Source organism: Thermobia domestica, chromosome 2, assembly GCF_964235325.1.
Source record: "Thermobia domestica chromosome 2, izTheDome1.hap1.1, whole genome shotgun sequence".
Classification (NCBI taxonomy): Eukaryota; Metazoa; Arthropoda; class Insecta; order Zygentoma; family Lepismatidae; genus Thermobia; species Thermobia domestica.
This window is the reverse complement of record NC_137455.1, coordinates 47,439,256-47,456,455: the sequence shown is the minus strand read 5'-3', so window position 1 is coordinate 47,456,455 and position 17,200 is coordinate 47,439,256. Positions and strand designations below refer to the sequence as shown.

At 38.6% G+C, this 17,200-nt stretch overlaps 1 protein-coding gene across 2 annotated transcripts in view; it reads left to right on the top strand.

Moving 5' to 3' along the window:
* The first annotated feature begins 12,752 nt into the window (after positions 1–12,752).
* Su(dx) (WW domain containing E3 ubiquitin protein ligase suppressor of deltex) overlaps positions 12,753–17,200 on the top strand; it is a 91,680-nt gene continuing 87,232 nt past the window's right edge. The window contains exon 1 of one of the 2 annotated variants that reach the window (XM_081740893.1): positions 12,753–12,907. The gene's annotated coding sequence lies outside the window, so the exon portion shown is untranslated. Of the gene's footprint in view, positions 12,908–12,999; positions 13,155–17,200 lie in introns of those variants that run through there. The other variant, XM_081740889.1, reaches the window with a different exon arrangement.

The following is a 17,200-nucleotide window of genomic DNA, read 5'->3' as shown; positions in this document are numbered from 1 at the left end:
GATTCCTTTTTGCCCCTTTTGACATCATGTTTCAACGCAGAGATCTGAAAATTACAGATTTACGCATGTTGTTTGCTTATATTTTGAAAATTTTCTATATATTAAATACTACAATAGCAATTAACAGCGATTTTTTTAAACAAGAGTTTCATTCCCATCCAATGGATGGGCGGGCCGTAGAAGGTAACACCTTCTCTGTGGCCAGAGATATTTTCAACTTTTTTTATTTATAGGACATGGAGAATGATTTCAGGCCATATAATAATGTGGATTGAAGTAAGGAACTAATAGCAAAATCAAGTTGACTAGGATGTGTCAGAGTTGGCCATTGTGTTAAAATGTATCTTGAGTACATGTACGGAGGTTATAGGCAATATATATGTGGATTGCGGTGGTAGATACGGCGGTCAGGATTATACTGATCTATGGCTTCGGTGCATTCGTATATTGGTAAGAGATGATCCAGTGGTGGGTAGGCATAGCGTGGTACAGCAGGAACTTCGTCTAACAGCTCATGTACGATTGGATGTGCCAATTGGATTCGTGTCGCTATGTAGCGTTGACGTAGATGGTAGAGGTGTGGCAAAATATTTGGAAATTGCGCACGACGATATATTTCAGCAGTGGGAGTATCGAAAGCGAGAGAATAGGCCAGACGTAAGGCATGTCTTTCGAGAACTTTCAGATGCTCATAGTAAGTTGGTGCTGCTGATAACCAGGCAAGATGCCCATACGTGAGTGCTGGGCGTACAAAGACTTTATGTGATAGCAGTAGAAGTTTTGTATTAAGACCCCACGTGGTACCTTTAAGGTTTCGTAAAAGGTTCAAACGGCGCCGGATATTAACTTCCAATTGTTTCAGATGAGGCTTCCAAGTAAGATGTTTGTCGAATATTACTCCCAGATATTTGAGACTGTTTTGAATTGGGATTGGAGAGTCAAAAAGGGTTAAATGTAGATGATCCGGATTGCGACTGTTACAGTATTTATTGCGTTTGAGCCCAAAGAGAGTCATTTGAGTCTTAGTTGAATTCATCTTGAGCTTCCATTTCAGGCACCATGTAACTAGTTTGTCCAAAGCTGGTTGTAGGAGTTGATTAATACGATCCACAGAAGATCCCAATGCGACATAAGCGGTATCATCAGCAAATTGTAAGGCATATAGTAGGGGCCGAGGTTGAGGCATGTCGGCTACATAAAAAATATATAATAGAGGAGATAAAACAGATCCTTCTGGCACACCGGCGCGGAGTTGAAAGATGTGGGACTTTGCTCTGTTGATCTGAACGAAAGCCTGGCGCTGATGTAGAAAATTGGCTGTTAATCGGACATAACTGTGAGGAAGCAGACGTTTGAGTTTGTAAATTAACCCCTCATGCCAAACAGTATCAAACGCTCTTTCAATATCAAAGGAGATCAAAACAGATGATAAACGCTTATTAAAATGGTTGACAAGTAGTGTAGAAAGTTTGAGTAATTGATCAGCAGTGCTATAGAGTGGGCGGAATCCAGCTTGAATAGTTGGTAGTTTGTTCGTGATTTGTAGATAGTGATGTAGCCGTTTTACCAGAAGGCGTTCTAGTGTCTTGCTAAACACGTTAGTAAGGCTAATGGGTCTGTAGGATGACACAGCAATTGGATCTTTGCGAGGTTTTAGAAAGGCCACAATTTTAGCAAGTTTCCATGTAGTTGGAAAATAGCCTGTAGATAAAATAGTTGCATACAAAGAAGCAAGTAAGACTAGAAATGCCACAGGTGCCTTAACCAGTTGACGATATGTAATTGTGTCTGCCCCGGAGCTGTGTTGCGACGGCATTTAAGAACAGCTGTAATATCATCTGATGTTATTGGAGCAGTGAGCTGATTTGTGGGATCAAGGTGGTAGTTGAAATCAGGTTGAAATGATGGCTGCACTAGAGAACCAGCGTGTGAGATATGGGTATCTGTAGGACAAGTGAACAAAGATGTAGTGTGTGGAGTGAAGACTCCCTCAAGATATGTAGTGAAAGCAGTTGCCTTTTCTGCATCCGTCGTTGGTACTTGGTCAGCACATATGATGAGGTATTGTGGGCCCTGTTTCTGAAATGTTAGACGTTTAAAGGTATTCCAGAATTTAGCAGGATTTGTTTCTTGGCGCAAAGCATTACAGGAGGCACGTCAGTCTAGTCGTTTGCCGGCTACTATGTAGCTCTGTACCGTTCGTTGGAATTGACGATGGAGAAGAAGAAATCGGCGGTCATGTGTGCGACGAAACTCTGATTAACAGCGTTTTTCCCTCTATGGGAAAGTAGATGTATGGGAACTTATAGGAAGAACAGTGGGAGTTGGTCTATGTGATATTGGAATACTGATATGTGGATGGTTAAGGATAAAGTGAAAGGAAATGGTGAAACAACGAAGGAAGGTTGTGAATTTCTATTTTATTTATTTAGTTATATATTGATTATTCTCACTTTTGGAAGGAACATTGTGATCTTTGGATCACAATCATGAAGTGATGATGAAGGTGATGAACATGATGTGATGAAGTGCGATACACAGCAAACAAAATACAGGGTTATGCTAGTGGACAGATGCATGTTATTCTTCTCGCTTGGGGGCTGCTCCAAGCATTGATGAATAGACAACGGGAGCCCAGATTAGTTACAAAGGAGTTACTGTGCGAATGATGGACATATGAAGGGTGGAATGACGTCGGACTTCAATTTTGCGGCTAAGAGGAGATAGTGGTGATTTGGAGGAAGAGTGTAGTGATAGAGTGTAAAAAGGAGCGCCAATGGTCTATGGAGAGTATGGGCACGAAGTGGAAAGTCGATGTGTGCTGTCTGAGTATCGATGAGGAGTGGGTGGTGATCCTCAAGACGAGTAGTGATGTAATTAAGACGGAGAAACTCAAGATGGAAAAGAATGTGTGGAAAGGTCATGCGTTGATAAAGTTCGTATGTCGGATTGGGTAGTTTGATTCTGTAAGCAATGCGGAGTGCATGTCGTTCCAATATCTTCAGTTTATTGTAAAATGAGAGGGGTGCGGCCATCCAGGCTAGATGAGCATATGTGATGACCGGACGTAGAAAGACTTTATAGGTATTGAGTACAGTAGTTGGACTGAGACCCCAAGTAGTGCCTGTAAGACGTTTAAGTAAATTAAGACGATTGTAAGCTTTGGTGGTGATGTGCTGCAAATGAGCCTTCCAGGTGAGATGTGTGTCTAAAACAAGTCCTAAATATGTTACTGTTTTGCTGAGTGGAAGACGAGTATCGCTGACTGTGAGATGAAGGAGTTTGGGATTCCTCTGTACTTTTGTGCGCTGTTTAGGGTGTAGGAAAACTATAGTTTGTGTTTTGAGAGCGTTGATCTTTAGGCGCCACACTCTACACCATCGGACAAATGAATCTATGGCGGATTGCATAGAAGTATTTAGTTGATGGATGGTTTTGCCCAGCGCTAAAAAAGCGGTGTCATCTGCGTATTGGAAAACTTGTATATTATCGGGCAGAGTTGGAAAGTCAGCTACATAGAGAAGATACAATAGTGGATAAAGAGACGATCCTTACAGTACACCAGAGTGAAGAAATATTGGATGAGAGAAGGTATGATTAACAGCACGGTCACGGTCACTGTCACGGTCACGGTAATGTTGTAGTTTTGTATAGAATATCGGGCCGGAGCCCCTGACTCCATGAGTAGGACTGTATAAAAAAATATATAAAGATGTGTTGATAGTTAGTTGGAAATTACTATTGTTTTGTGATGGATGGAAGTCTACATCTGCAACTGTCGCAGAGTAGCTGGGTTTCATTACGAGCTCTGGAAAGATATTAAAGACGTGGCATGCGATGGACGTTCCGGAGAGTGCATTCAGTGTCGATGTTACCTATGGCTGGATTAATATGTCTGGGTAAAGTACGCCAGAACTTACTGTGCAAATGCCGTAGAATTTCTCTAACAGTGGGTAGCTCTAAATCGTCCAGAATCTGACTGTTTCGTGTGTATCTGTCGTGACCAGTGATTATACGACCAGCTCGAGTTTGTACACTTTCGAGTGTTTGTATATGACTGGGTGAAACATGTTGCCAGGCAGGGCATGCATAAGAGATTGTAGACAGGACTATCATCTTGAAAATGTGAACTCGAACCTCATGGGAAAGTGAACTGCAGCGAAAGATGGGGTATAACGCTGAAATTTTTCGTAAGACCCAAATATTTGGCGTGCATAGCGTGAGGAATACGAGCGTTCTCATAGGTTAAATTTCGTGGAGCACGGATGCGTCTTTTACTGTGAATGACAGCACAGCTTTTGTCTGCATTGATTTTAATCCTCCAACGACTTGCCCATTCCTGAATTTTTTTGCTAGCCAGAGCTAGCTACCCGCTCGAGGGTTACGCCCTCTATAGGGAAGTGGGTAACATTATAATGGGAAGAAATAGGAGTTGTGGTGGTTGGTCTATGGGATGTTTGTCTTACTGAGTTAGAAGAGGGGTATAGGAATGAAGGAAGGTGTTATCGTTATTATACAGAGGATTTTATTTTATTTATTGATTTTTAGTATTGGTAGGTTGAACATTGTGATCTTTAGATCATAATCATGAGGTGAAGATGAGATGGCATGATGTGGTGAAGTGCGAATCACAAACACAATACTGGGTTATGTTAGAAATAAGATTTGAAGTACTGGGTTATGTTAGTTGACTGATGCTGGTTAATCTTCTCGCTTGGGGGCTGCTCCAAGCATTGATGAAAGACAAGGAAAAGCCCAGATTAGTAACAGAGGTATTACAGTGCGTATGATGGACAGATAAGAGGCTGTGGGTCGTCGGTCTTCAATTCTTCTGCTAAGTGGAGGTACCTGTGGTTTGGAGGTAGAGTGTAGTGGTAAATCGTGAAAAGAAGAGATAACGGAGTATGTATAATAGGAGTTGAAATAGGGAAGTCTATATAGGCGTTCATGGTGTCTATGAGAAGCGGGTGGCGTTCATGCAGATGTTTATCGATATATTTGAGACGGAGAGATTCGAGATGGAAGAGAATATGTGGAAAAGGGATTCTTTCGTACAATTCGCATGTTGGACTTGGTAATTTTATCGTATAAGCAATGCGGAGTGCATGGCGTTCTAAGATCTTTAATTTGTTATAGAAGGATGGTGGTGCAGCGTTCCAAGCTAGATCAGCATACGTCAGAACTGGACGCAAAAAGACCTTGTAAGTATTTAACACAGTTGTAGAACTGAGACCCCAGGTAGTGCCCGTGAGACGTTTTAATAAATTGAGCCGGTTTGAAGCTTTTGTAATCACGTCCTGTAAATGTGGTTTCCAAGTGAGATGTGTGTCTAAGGTGAGGCCGAGGTATTTGACAGATTTACTGAGTTGAATACGGGTATCATCAACTGTGAGATGAAGTAGGTTGGGGTTTCGGTGGACCTTTGTGCGTAATTTGGGCGGCAAGAAAACTATAGTCTGGATCTTCAGAGCTTTTATCTTGAGGCGCCACTTTTCACACCAGTTAATAAACGAATCTATGGCGGACTGCATTGAAATATTAAGTTGGTGAACAGTTTTACCAAGTGCTAGGAACGCTGTATCGTCTGCATATTGAAAAACATGAACGTTCGTAGGTAATGGTGGTAAGTCAGCCACATAAAGAAGATAAAGCAGAGGGGAGAGTGAAGATCCTTGGGGTACACCAGAGTAAAGGAATATAGAATGAGAGAATGTGTCGTTAATAGATACGTATGCCAAGCGACAATGCAAAAAGTTATAGATGAATCGAATATAAGCAAGAGGAAGCCAGAAGTTCAAAAGTTTGTACATAAGTCCTGCGTGCCATACTTTATCAAATGCTTTCTCCAAATCAAATAAGGTAAGGCAAGATGGTCGTGATGTATTATAATGGTTGGTGATGTGATTGAGAAGACGGAGTAATTGGTCGTTGATACTAAAATTAGGGCGAAATCCAGCTTGCGATCGTGATAAAAGATTATAATGAGTAAGATGGATATGCAGTCGTTGAAATAAGATATTTTCGAGAATTTTACTGAACACAGGCGTTAATTGAATAGGTCGATATGAAGAAATAGTGTCGGCTGGTTTATTAGGTATGAGAAACATCAGAATTTTAGACGTCTTCCATTGTGATGGTATGAATCCAGAACGTAAGATGAAAGTCTAGATTAGTGAGAGAAGGTAGAGAACTGCATATGAACATTCCTTAATACTGCGATAAGAGATTGAGTCTATACCTGGGGCTGTGTTACGTTTTCTTCTAATAGCTGAAGTAATATTATCAGGAGTGATGGCTGCTGTTAGTGTTTTATGAATATTCAGCTGGTGGCTACTGTTTGGCTGAAGATGAGCAGATGAAAAATCAAATTGATCTACCGGATGATTATGAACAGGACGGTCAGGAATAAGTGGTGTGAAGATATCCTGAAGATATGTGGCAAAGGCATTTGCTTTATCGAGATCAGAGTGAAGTGGTTTGTCGTTAAAAATGAGTGGATATGACGTTCTATTTGATTTGCCAGAAAGAGCGTTGAGACGTTTCCAGTAACGTGACGGGTGGGATGTCTCTGAAAGAGTGTTGCAGGTTTTTACCCACTGACGTAATTTATAGGCTTTAACGTAGTTTTGGACTGTACGTTGAAGAGCTCTGTGATGGCGAAGAGCCTCTCGACTTCCTGTATGAATGTAGTCCCGCAAAAAGTGTCGCGATCGCTGCACCATGGCAAGATATTGCCGCGGAAGTTTAGGCTTATATGGCTTATATTGTGATTGTGGTATATATTGTGCTGAAGCGTGATTGATATGGCGTGTAATAGTGTCCAATAGATGATATAGTTCGTCTTCGGTAGTAGGTGGATCAAGTCCTTCTAGGTGTGTTGAAAGATATAAACGATATTTCTCCCAATCTGCTTTATCATATCTTAAGATCATATGAGGTGGAGTTGCATCAAGAGGTTGAGGAGGAGTGCGATATTGAATGAATAACAGTCGGTACATGATCACTTCCTAATGGGTCTAAGACTTCAAGTGTTGTGCGCTGTGTTAAGGTAGCTGAAGTAATAGCTATGTCAGGGGTCGTATTTGATTCTGGGCGTGTCCGTTTTGGTAGTTGGTGATATGTGCCTGTTGTAGCAGTGGTGATGAAGTTCACAAAATTCGTTTTGTCTCTGATAGAACGACTATGAATATTGATGTGAGCTAAGATGATATAGCGCTGAAACGAGTTTGAAATATACTGAAAGAAGCCCAGAGGGGTTGGGTGGCCTGGTCATACATAGATTGTTGCTATGGTGATGTAATCTGATTTGTACTAAAGGGTGATTATGAGATGTTCTGGTAGATTCTGTGCTGGACATGTATGTATGCGATATGGGGTGAGAAGCCGATAGCAACGCCACCATTCGCACGTCGTGCTGGTAGAATGCTGTCTTTGCGGATTAATGTGTGGCCTGGAATTTTGCATTGCAATTTCGGAGTAAGATGAGTTTCGTTCAGTAGGAAAGCATTTGCTTTTTCTTCGAGAACGAGTTGTTCGAAAACTAGTTTGTGAGTTAAGATTGAACGAATATTTAAAAAGAGAAAGACTAAACCCATAATGCTCATGACAGGATGGAATTTAAAGGCTTTGCTGAGATGGAAAAGTATGAAAGTAGGCCGTAGGTCCATTGTAAGTTGCATGAAATTGAAGGTGAAAGACTGATTGTGCAGCGAATTGAACGTGTTGCGAAACTAGAGGACGTGCGAATGGATGTATGTTTTGAAGCGTGAGAGTGATGAAAGCTAGGAGTTGTTTGATTGTTATAGGTTGATCTGAGGTAGTATTAGTGTCAGAAGTTTGATTTTGTGCATCATGCATGCGGAGAGGAACAACTAATTCAGGCTGTGCTTCTTGAGGAACAGGTTTCGATTTGCATTTGTAACTATAAGCAGGATGACGTTCGTGACAGGTAGGACAGTCAGGTGGTTGTTGCATGTTTGGACAGGTTCGGGTGTGGTGGGGACCACCATAGTAGCCACATTTGAAGGTATTAGTGCATTTTGATGTTGGATGTGTATCTCCTGGCAGCGGTCGCAAAGTATTGGTAAAGGAACTGGAGTTTTGATGGTTCGACTCTGTGTCGTTTCTTGTAGATGTATACACCGTGTTCCAATAGATCATCAATAGTGTCTTGTGATTCTGTCAAAACCCGCACCATGTAAGTAGCTCCTTGGTTGTTACGGATGCGAAGACATTTCTTGAAAGCGTACCCTTCTTGGCGTAATTCCTCTTCAATTTCTTCATCGCTGTATGATGGATCCACTCCGCGAATGACCACAGATAGTGTAGGAGATCGTCTTGGTGGCTTCAGTAGTTTGGTACGTTGTCGTGGAGTTTCGTAAGTTTTGCTGTCTTGCCAAAGATTTCGAAACTGTGCTTGTCTCTTATTGTTGTAGCAAAATGCGGTAGAGGTGACTTTATGATGTAGCCGTTTTGTGTTTGAACAATTTGTAAAATTTCTGTGCGTGCTCGCTATTTAAGAATTTGCTGAAGTAACAGTTTGGTGTTGCGGAGTTTTGGATCAAAGTTTTGTAGAAGAAAGTTATGTACGTCCGGTTGAGGTTTGTGAGAGAGTTGCTGGATGCTGTCTACTATCATGAGTCGGGAGCTGTCGTCGGAACTAGCAATACTGATGTTATCGTCATGGTGCTTCTTGTGAGGTGGAGATGTAGATGTAGATGCTATGTTGCCGTTGTCCGTAGTCCTGGTGTTCTCATCTGGTCGTGGTGTCGCAAGTACTGGTGTTTCAAACGCATCCTTGTAGCTCTTTCGTTTCTTTACTTTATGAGCAGCTGTAGGAAGGCCTGATGGTGTAGGAGCTGCCGCAGGAAGACTCTGGTGTTGTCCGCTGGCCATGGTGGCCAATGAAGATGGTGGATGGAAAACCAATGATTGAAAATTGGTATGCTGAACGAAAGATGATGAAATGGATAATGAAGCTAAGCTTTCAAAAATATGCACACTAACGTGTACGATAGTGCAGTCTCCATTCAATCATGAAGCTTCAAAGTTAATAACTTTACTTCGCTATAAGTTATACTGAATAATGAAAACGTTCCTGAAAACCGAGGTCCAGCTTATAATATTAGCTTTCAAACCTTTAATTTACTGTTATTTGTGATTTCACGTTTATAACAAAGACAAATATTTTTAAAAAGGTGTACTTTAAATAAATTACTTTAAGAAATTTTGTCACAAAATTTACCATTTTAAATTAGTGTTCAAAGCCTCTGAATTTTAATGTCTTCTCGGAAGTAAATGCAAATGAATTGTGCTGCCATCTCTAGAGTTTTTTAAACTATACGTTTGTGGACATTTATGTTTGTGGCAAGTCTTTTCGACAGTGGGATCTCGGAAACTACAGGCTCTAGAAAGATGACGTTTTCACTGATAGATTGCAAATTTTGCGTAGATTGTCCAGTTCTAACTCAATATTTAAAAAAAAAACATGGCAATTATTTATTTATTACATTTTTACGAATACACTGGAAGTGTTGATATTAAAAAAAAACTAAAGCATTATATCCTACCTATTATACATTCCAACACCACATAATTGTATATAGAGGCTGCATATCTCTCAGGTGTTTTGTTTCATGGCCAAATTATAATGAAAAACGAAGGATAACCATTTCTCCAGTCTAACTTGAATCTTTATTGTTTGGAGTGTTTTGCCCAATGAACACCATATATCACTGACATTATAATTGATTGTATGTGTAATGTATTAGCGTATTTTTAAATGTATAAAACGATAATCATGCCTGTTGTTCTGTATGATTGCGAAATATGGTCTCTTACTCGGAACGAAGAACATAGATTGAAAGTATTTGTGAACAAGATCCTGAGACGAATATTCGGACGCAAGAAGAACGGGAATAAGGAAAGGCGGAATCTTCATAACGAGGAACTACATAATTTATACGGTTTACCCAACTTTGTTAGGGTCGTCAAGTCTAGAAGGCTTAGGTGGGCAGGTCATGTAGCTAGAATGGAAGAAAGTAGAAACGTTTTCAAAGTCTTGACTGGAAGACCAATCGGAAAACGACCATTAGGAAGACCTAGGCGCAGATGGGAGGACAATATCAAGATGGATCTCGCTGAGATAAGAATACAAAGTAGAAACTGGATCCAATTGGCTAAGGATAGAAGTCAGTGGAGAGTTTTTCTGAACGCGGCATTGAACCTCCGGGTTCCATAGGCCATAGAGTTACTTAGTTTATATATTTGCTTTTTACACACTACATGCAAGAAAAAAGAAAACACAAATCATAGGCCTACATGAATTAAAAACTCCAATCGGAAATAGGCTCAAATCTTGCAAACGGTACGAGATAGAATAGAATAGAATATTTTATTGTCATTGAGCTTTACAAGCAATAGACAACGTCCGAATGAGATATACATATAGATACAGATATATTAAAAATATCATTGCATACAGACAATCAATTATTGGTTAATTTTATAATGAACAACCTAATACTATTTGAAATAAAGTGCCACTGCAAATTAGAACACAATGTCTTGACATTCACCAAACTCTTGAATCGAGTAAAATGGATTCGTTACTAACCAATCATATAACTTTTTCTTATAGACCTTAAATGGCAGCTGTTGTATGGAGGATGTTAGTTTATTAAACAGCTTTGGTCCTATAACTAAATAACTCTTTTTGATCTTCGATAATCTAGTGAAGGGTATATCAATTTTCTTACACAATCTAGTATTATATGTATGTACTTGATCCCTGAGTGTCATATTTGCGAGGTTTTGCTTAGTGTAAAGTAGCACTTGATAAATATATACATTAACTACTGACATTGGTTTACAGTGTTCTTTATAATGTGTTCCAACAATAATCCTGATAGCTTTCTTTTGCAAAACTAGAACATCATGTGCTTGGCTACCGTTACCCCAAAGCAAAATCCCATATCCAATTATGCTGTGAGAAAATGCAAAATATGAATTCCTCAGATACTCATAGGGAACTGTATCTTTCAATTTTCTTAACAGAAAGAGCACTCGGGAGAGCTTTGTACATACATATTTGACATGTTGTTCCCAGGTTAGTTGGCTGTCTATACGTATACCAAGAAATTTAACCTCAGATACATCATAGTTTCCTTTATCATTGCAGTGATTGAGACTAAAGATTACTTTTTTTTTGTTTTATCTGATTTAGCACAAAACCATTTCTTTTAAACCAGGTCGCTGCCTCTCTTAATGCAGCTTGAGCTTCTATATACACTTCTTCAAAGATTGTATTTATGTTAAGTAGGGTAGTGTCATCCGCGTATAGAATTGATTTCGTATTAATATTTAGAGGCAAATCATTTATCATTATTAAAAATAGTACCGGACCCAGAACAGAACCCTGCGGTACCCCATATTTCACTTCTAAGATGTTTGAATGCATGTTATTAACACTGACTATCTGTTTACGTTCATTTAAATAGGATTTTACACAGTTTAAACTGCTACTATGTAATCCGTAATACGCTAACTTATCACATAGAATTTTATGATCTACATAATCAAATGCTTTACTTAAATCGCAGAATGTAGCTAGAGCAAACCCTTATTTTCAAAAATTTCATATATTTTTTCGTTAGTGATTCTACTGCATCAATTGTGGATTTCCCAGATCTGGATCCAAATTGAGCTTCTAGAATTATGTTTTGCTCAGTCATATATTTATATAGCTGATTTTTAACAATAGTTTTCATAATTAAAAAAAAAACTGGAATAAAGATATTGGACGGTACTTAGACGAACACGATCGATCTCCCGTTTTGTATATAGGAATAACTTTTGCTATTTTAAGCGATTTAGGAAAAATGCCTTGAGAGAAACATTTATTGAAGCATATTGCAAGGGGTTGCGCAACGTGATTAATGATAGCTTTTATAAGGTTGTTCGATATGTCAAATATATCCTTACTGTCAGAAGTTTTCATAAAATCTCTCCTTTACGGTATCTCTTGCCGATTTTTAGCAAGACTTCTTTCACTTGTGTCTGCAAAGGGACATGTACAGATGTGAGGAATAACAAGGAGATGCTCATATACGTATGAATGATGCGCTGTGTAAAGAGTGAAGGTTCAGCTAGTATAAAATTAAAAAAAAAGGAGATCCACAGAGAACTCTTCTATGTCTACACATATAATGATCATACTAAACTTTCAAGACACTTAGGGACTGTTAGCATGGGCGCCCAAAGAGGGACGCTCGCTTGGCTCACGAAAATGTATAACAACTTAAATTTCTAGGGCCTTAAGCAGAGTCGTTTTGACGAATGGTTAGCGTCATACTAAGAGCCTGACTACTGTAGGAAACGTCGAACTCTTTAGTATGGCACTAATCACGCGTCAGATCGACTCTGCCTCAGGCCCGTTAAGATTTTCTTGATACATTTTTTTAAATCCAAATGTAATATAGCAACTAGGGAGATGGTCCTCCTAGAAAATTTTCTTCGGGCGCCCATGACTGTTGGGAAATACACAATTCATTTCTATTGTTAGAAAGAAATATACACCTGTTCCATCCCCGATCTTCCTGATAGATTTTTTTTTCGATGTGGTAACCTCGAACTAGAATTCTTTAGGAAATTATTTTCTGCAATTGAGTAAGGGGAATATAGCTACATTACTTTCTTTTTCTTTCTTTTTTAAGAAGCTAGACATTATCTTGTATATTGTCTATGATGATTACGAATTGCTAAGTGCTGCTATTAGTATTGCTAATCAGTACGACCTTCCTCGTACTTATCGCTGCACTTTTCACTTGGTCATGTAGCTAATGTGGCTTCCGTTGTGTTCTTATCAAATACTCGTATTTATTATAGTATGATACATAGTAACATTCAGGTTTGTTTTATTTATTATTTTTAAGATCTGTAATGTATTAAATTGTATATTATGCCAATTTTTCTCGTATGATTAATAGTATTTTGATCATTCTTGTTATGACGTCACTCGTGCAATCCTTCTAGGAAGAGAAGTACAATGGTGGACTAGGAGTATGAGTGAAATAAAAATAATTATGTACGGATGTGAATTTACTGTTATGAGAATGTACATAGATTAATTGAAGTTAATATCGTCAGTGAGAAGTGTACGTAATATTAGTAAAGTTTGTTTGTTGTGTTGTATTGATGGTTGACAACTATTTTCGTCTGTTTCCGTGATGTAATAGAATTAGCAAGTTCGTTTAATTTTCCGTGTTGAAAGTTCATCATAGAAGAAATAGTGTTTTTATTCGTCTATATAGTTCGTTGCATTGAAGTTGAATATAACTTGTGGTTCATAATTTGACTGCTAGGTAGTGGCTATAAGAGTTTTTGTTATCTGTCTTTTAGTAGGTGCTTTTTATATTATGTAACGATGAAGACGTAAGTATGTAGTTATACTGAATCATTGGTAGTATATTTAGTCGATTATGTAGCAAGTATAAGTGTACATGGGAGAATACGTAATGATTGCAGATCCTTGTAAGTTTTCTAATCATCTTTGTCACTTCGTAGATCTACTTTTGATTGTCAACTTCGTAATTGATGCGGATTTTTGGATAACAATTAAAAAGTTTGGATTTTATCGGATAATACAAGGTTTTTGGAAGCAAAATTACGTAAATTCACAGGTTCAGGTTAAAAAATGGGGTAAACTTTACAACGCACGCTCCAGTTGCGCATCGATAAGTAGGGACGCTTTAAAAGGATATAGTAGAATAGGGTAAGGTTGAGTAGAGTAAGATAGGTATAAATAGGGAAGGGGGAGGAATGGGTAAGCTTAAGGCTAGGGAAGTTTTGATCCATTTTCACAAAATTAATAGTGTAATTTCTCGTTTCTGAGTATACCAGCTGGAGCGAGCATTGTAAAGTTAACCTATAGTATACATGAAGCTGCATCACTTCCCGAAGGAGCAGGACGCTCATACTTTTAGGGATTATTCATTGAGTATGTACGAACTTACAAAAGGGGTAACAAAGCGACTTTTATTTACTTATCGACTGATACGAAAATAAAAAAGAACGTACCTGTACTTTATATCTGCATGTGTAGTGCCCTTGTACTTTAACTATGACTATGTGTGTGGCGAATTTAACGCATATCGCATGTCTTGTGCACATGGATACTTCTTACTATTGCACTACTTAGAAAATTTATGGTATTTCATGTAGAAGTGGTAATAGAACACAGAAGAAACACAGATCAGGGGGTTCTCATGTATACTATTACCCTATCCAAAAAGAGGGCATTTAGCCTATTCTGTTAACCTCTGCCAACGTTTTCAATATGACAATAATGATTTATAAACAGGTTCGGTTGCGTTTGATTTCATTCACTTATCTTAGTACATTGTTTTGGTGCAGTAGAGCTTATCGGAACTTCACCTGAAAAGAGTAACCTCAAGTGCGAACATTTGATGTGTTCTAAAATATCAAAGAAATATATAAAGGTTGTGACATCCTCGTTTCCGCGTATGTTCACAGTCGCTGACGTGCTTGTTCCGTACGAATGCGCTATCGTACGATTCCACCTGGTTTGTTCCGGTGTTGACTGTTAGATGGTAGGCCTATTCGTGCTTGTAATGGCAACCTAGCACAGGTTGGTTTGTATTTTTTGCACTGCTGTTTTTTAGACATGTTTGGACGTTGTATTTACACCCAAAATAATTAAGGTCTCGTAAGGTCAATTTGCACGTAGAAACGTGTTGGTGCCTCCTAAAGTGAATGAGAACTCACAAATGCAACTACTCCCTAAGTGAACACTGTAATGTAGTAAGAGTTCATTTCCTAATTACAAGTGTATACATATTTCATGAATGCCACTATATTGCACTAAAATATAACTAAACGAAGGTGCTTTACTGCTTAATATACGTTATTTTGTCAATTATGTAGGATATTTGGAGCAAGTTGTGCTTTGAACGCATCCAAAATGCATGAACGGATGAGTGATCTGTTATTACCACCGAGCTACCAGATTTTATCCTTGTTAAATATTATACAGGGTGTCTATCGGTCACGAAAAAGTCACGAAATTAGAAAATGGTCACGAAAAAGTCACGAAATTTAGCTTTTGGGTCACGATTTTTTTTAACTGTTGAAATGTAACTACAGATTGGAAAATTTTGTTCTATAATACGTCAAAGTTCACCACCAAAAATGTCTATGGTCGGCTTTAGACGCTACCAAATCGCAAGCAAAGTATGTTTCTATCACATGGATGAAAATTCGGCCTAATTCGCACCCAAATTCGCTCTTGAAAATATTAGGAAATTTTATGATTTGGTAAAGAAAAAGTCACGAAATTTCATTTCGGAATTTTAATAGACACCCTGTTGTAGTTCGAGTATAGTTTCTTTGATGTGAGAAAGAAGGTAATTTGCTGTAAGATACCGAAAACAGCAGTCAGTTTGTTTCATATTCGTTTTGAAGTTATTGACAAATAGACATGTGTAATAGCATGTATATTTTTGATGGCGATTATGCCTTCGGTTGTATAGGTGAATTATAGTTCGGCCTGGCAGAAAGCGTTTGGCTTTTCATAAATTCAACAAATATTACGCTTAGTTAACTTAGCGACATACTGAGTGTTATTTATAAAGTGTCTACTTCCATACGTGGTTTCGTTGTGACATAAGCTTATTCATTAGATAACTGACATTCCATGACAGATACGATGTTTCATGGACATATGCTCCTGATTAACTTCCTTTGCGATGTTCATTCTTCATTAGATTTTTTTTTTTTTTCTCCTTTTTAAGGCTTGAAGGAAGGAACTAAAGTCGCGGTTATTGGCTAGCAAGTATGTGCATAGTTACGACGTCGCGTTGATCAGGACTGCATTTGTTTTTTCGCACTTGTCTATAAATACTGGATTCTTTCAGTGTCAAACTACGAACAAAGGAAGGCTTACTGACATAAGGTTCACAATTCATGACCATAGATGACAAAATGTCCCTTATCAGCTATCCCTTTTTTTCAACCCACTATTTACTCATAGTCAGAAAGTTTTTCCCTTCGCGGTGCAGTTTTCGGAGTTTAATTGTGTGAGAAAAGTGCGTGTTGTTTCCTGACGTTCTGCGACTTTGTTATTCTGTATTTTGTTCCAACAACAGATGTGTATAATTTGGGAACTGGAACAGGGGAAGTGATTGAAATTACGTTCGTTTGAGTATTTAATGTGCTGATGTATAAGAAGGTTTGGGGTGGTTGTTTTAGAAGGATTTGAATGCTTTTCCTTGGTTAGATAGTTACAGTAGCATCATCTCCTTGAAAGCAATTATGGTGTTTCTGCTCCAGTCTGCCTTGCCAGATGCTCTGGAAGGATCTGACACAAACGAGGAGAGCCAGAGAGTAACTTTGTTCTAATTCAAATACCGAAAGTATCGTTGGGGAGGATTGAGGAGTAAAGTAGGATGATGCCGGCGGTGAGGAAGATGAGTGTAATGATGATGAAATTGCGGAAGTACGTATGTCCGATCGAGAAATTGGAGGGAAGGGGTCTGCCACCCCGCTCAACCATTAACCGGTGCGCAATCCCCCGCCCCCTCTCTACACTGAAAATTTTGGATCTTCCACAGGATTGGGAAAATATTTTTTCTCTTGTAAGTATTCAAGAAATTGCAATACTATTTGGCATGAGCTACGAAAGGACAGGAGTCTATTTCAAGGTAGATTTTGTCTGGATACTTGCAGCTAGGCCCGGTTCAGAGGACGCCAAATTTCTCGAAAGGGATTTCTTGAAAGGAAATCTCCGGAATTACCTCAAATTTCCCTGTTAGTGTACATCATATACTGGCTCATTTTGTCCTAATTTGAAAGCTTGTTCTATTCTGAGAAGAATGACATGAACCATAACACGCAGATGAATAATGCCAAAGTAATAGCTGTTCTTTTGAAGAAGCCGGAATATCAAAGTGTTAGAGGAAAATACAACGGATTAATGTAGGTTTATGAGAAGTAATTATACCATCTGACCATAATATGTACTGGAAATATAGTCTTGATTTAAAATAAACCTATAGCATTAATGTAGGTTATTCTGGATCATTAATACATATCCTACGTACGAAAGTGTGATTTTGTTTTAACAATATTTATAAGAAGTAATTATACCATCTGACCAAAATGTGTATTGAGAATTTGCTGCTCA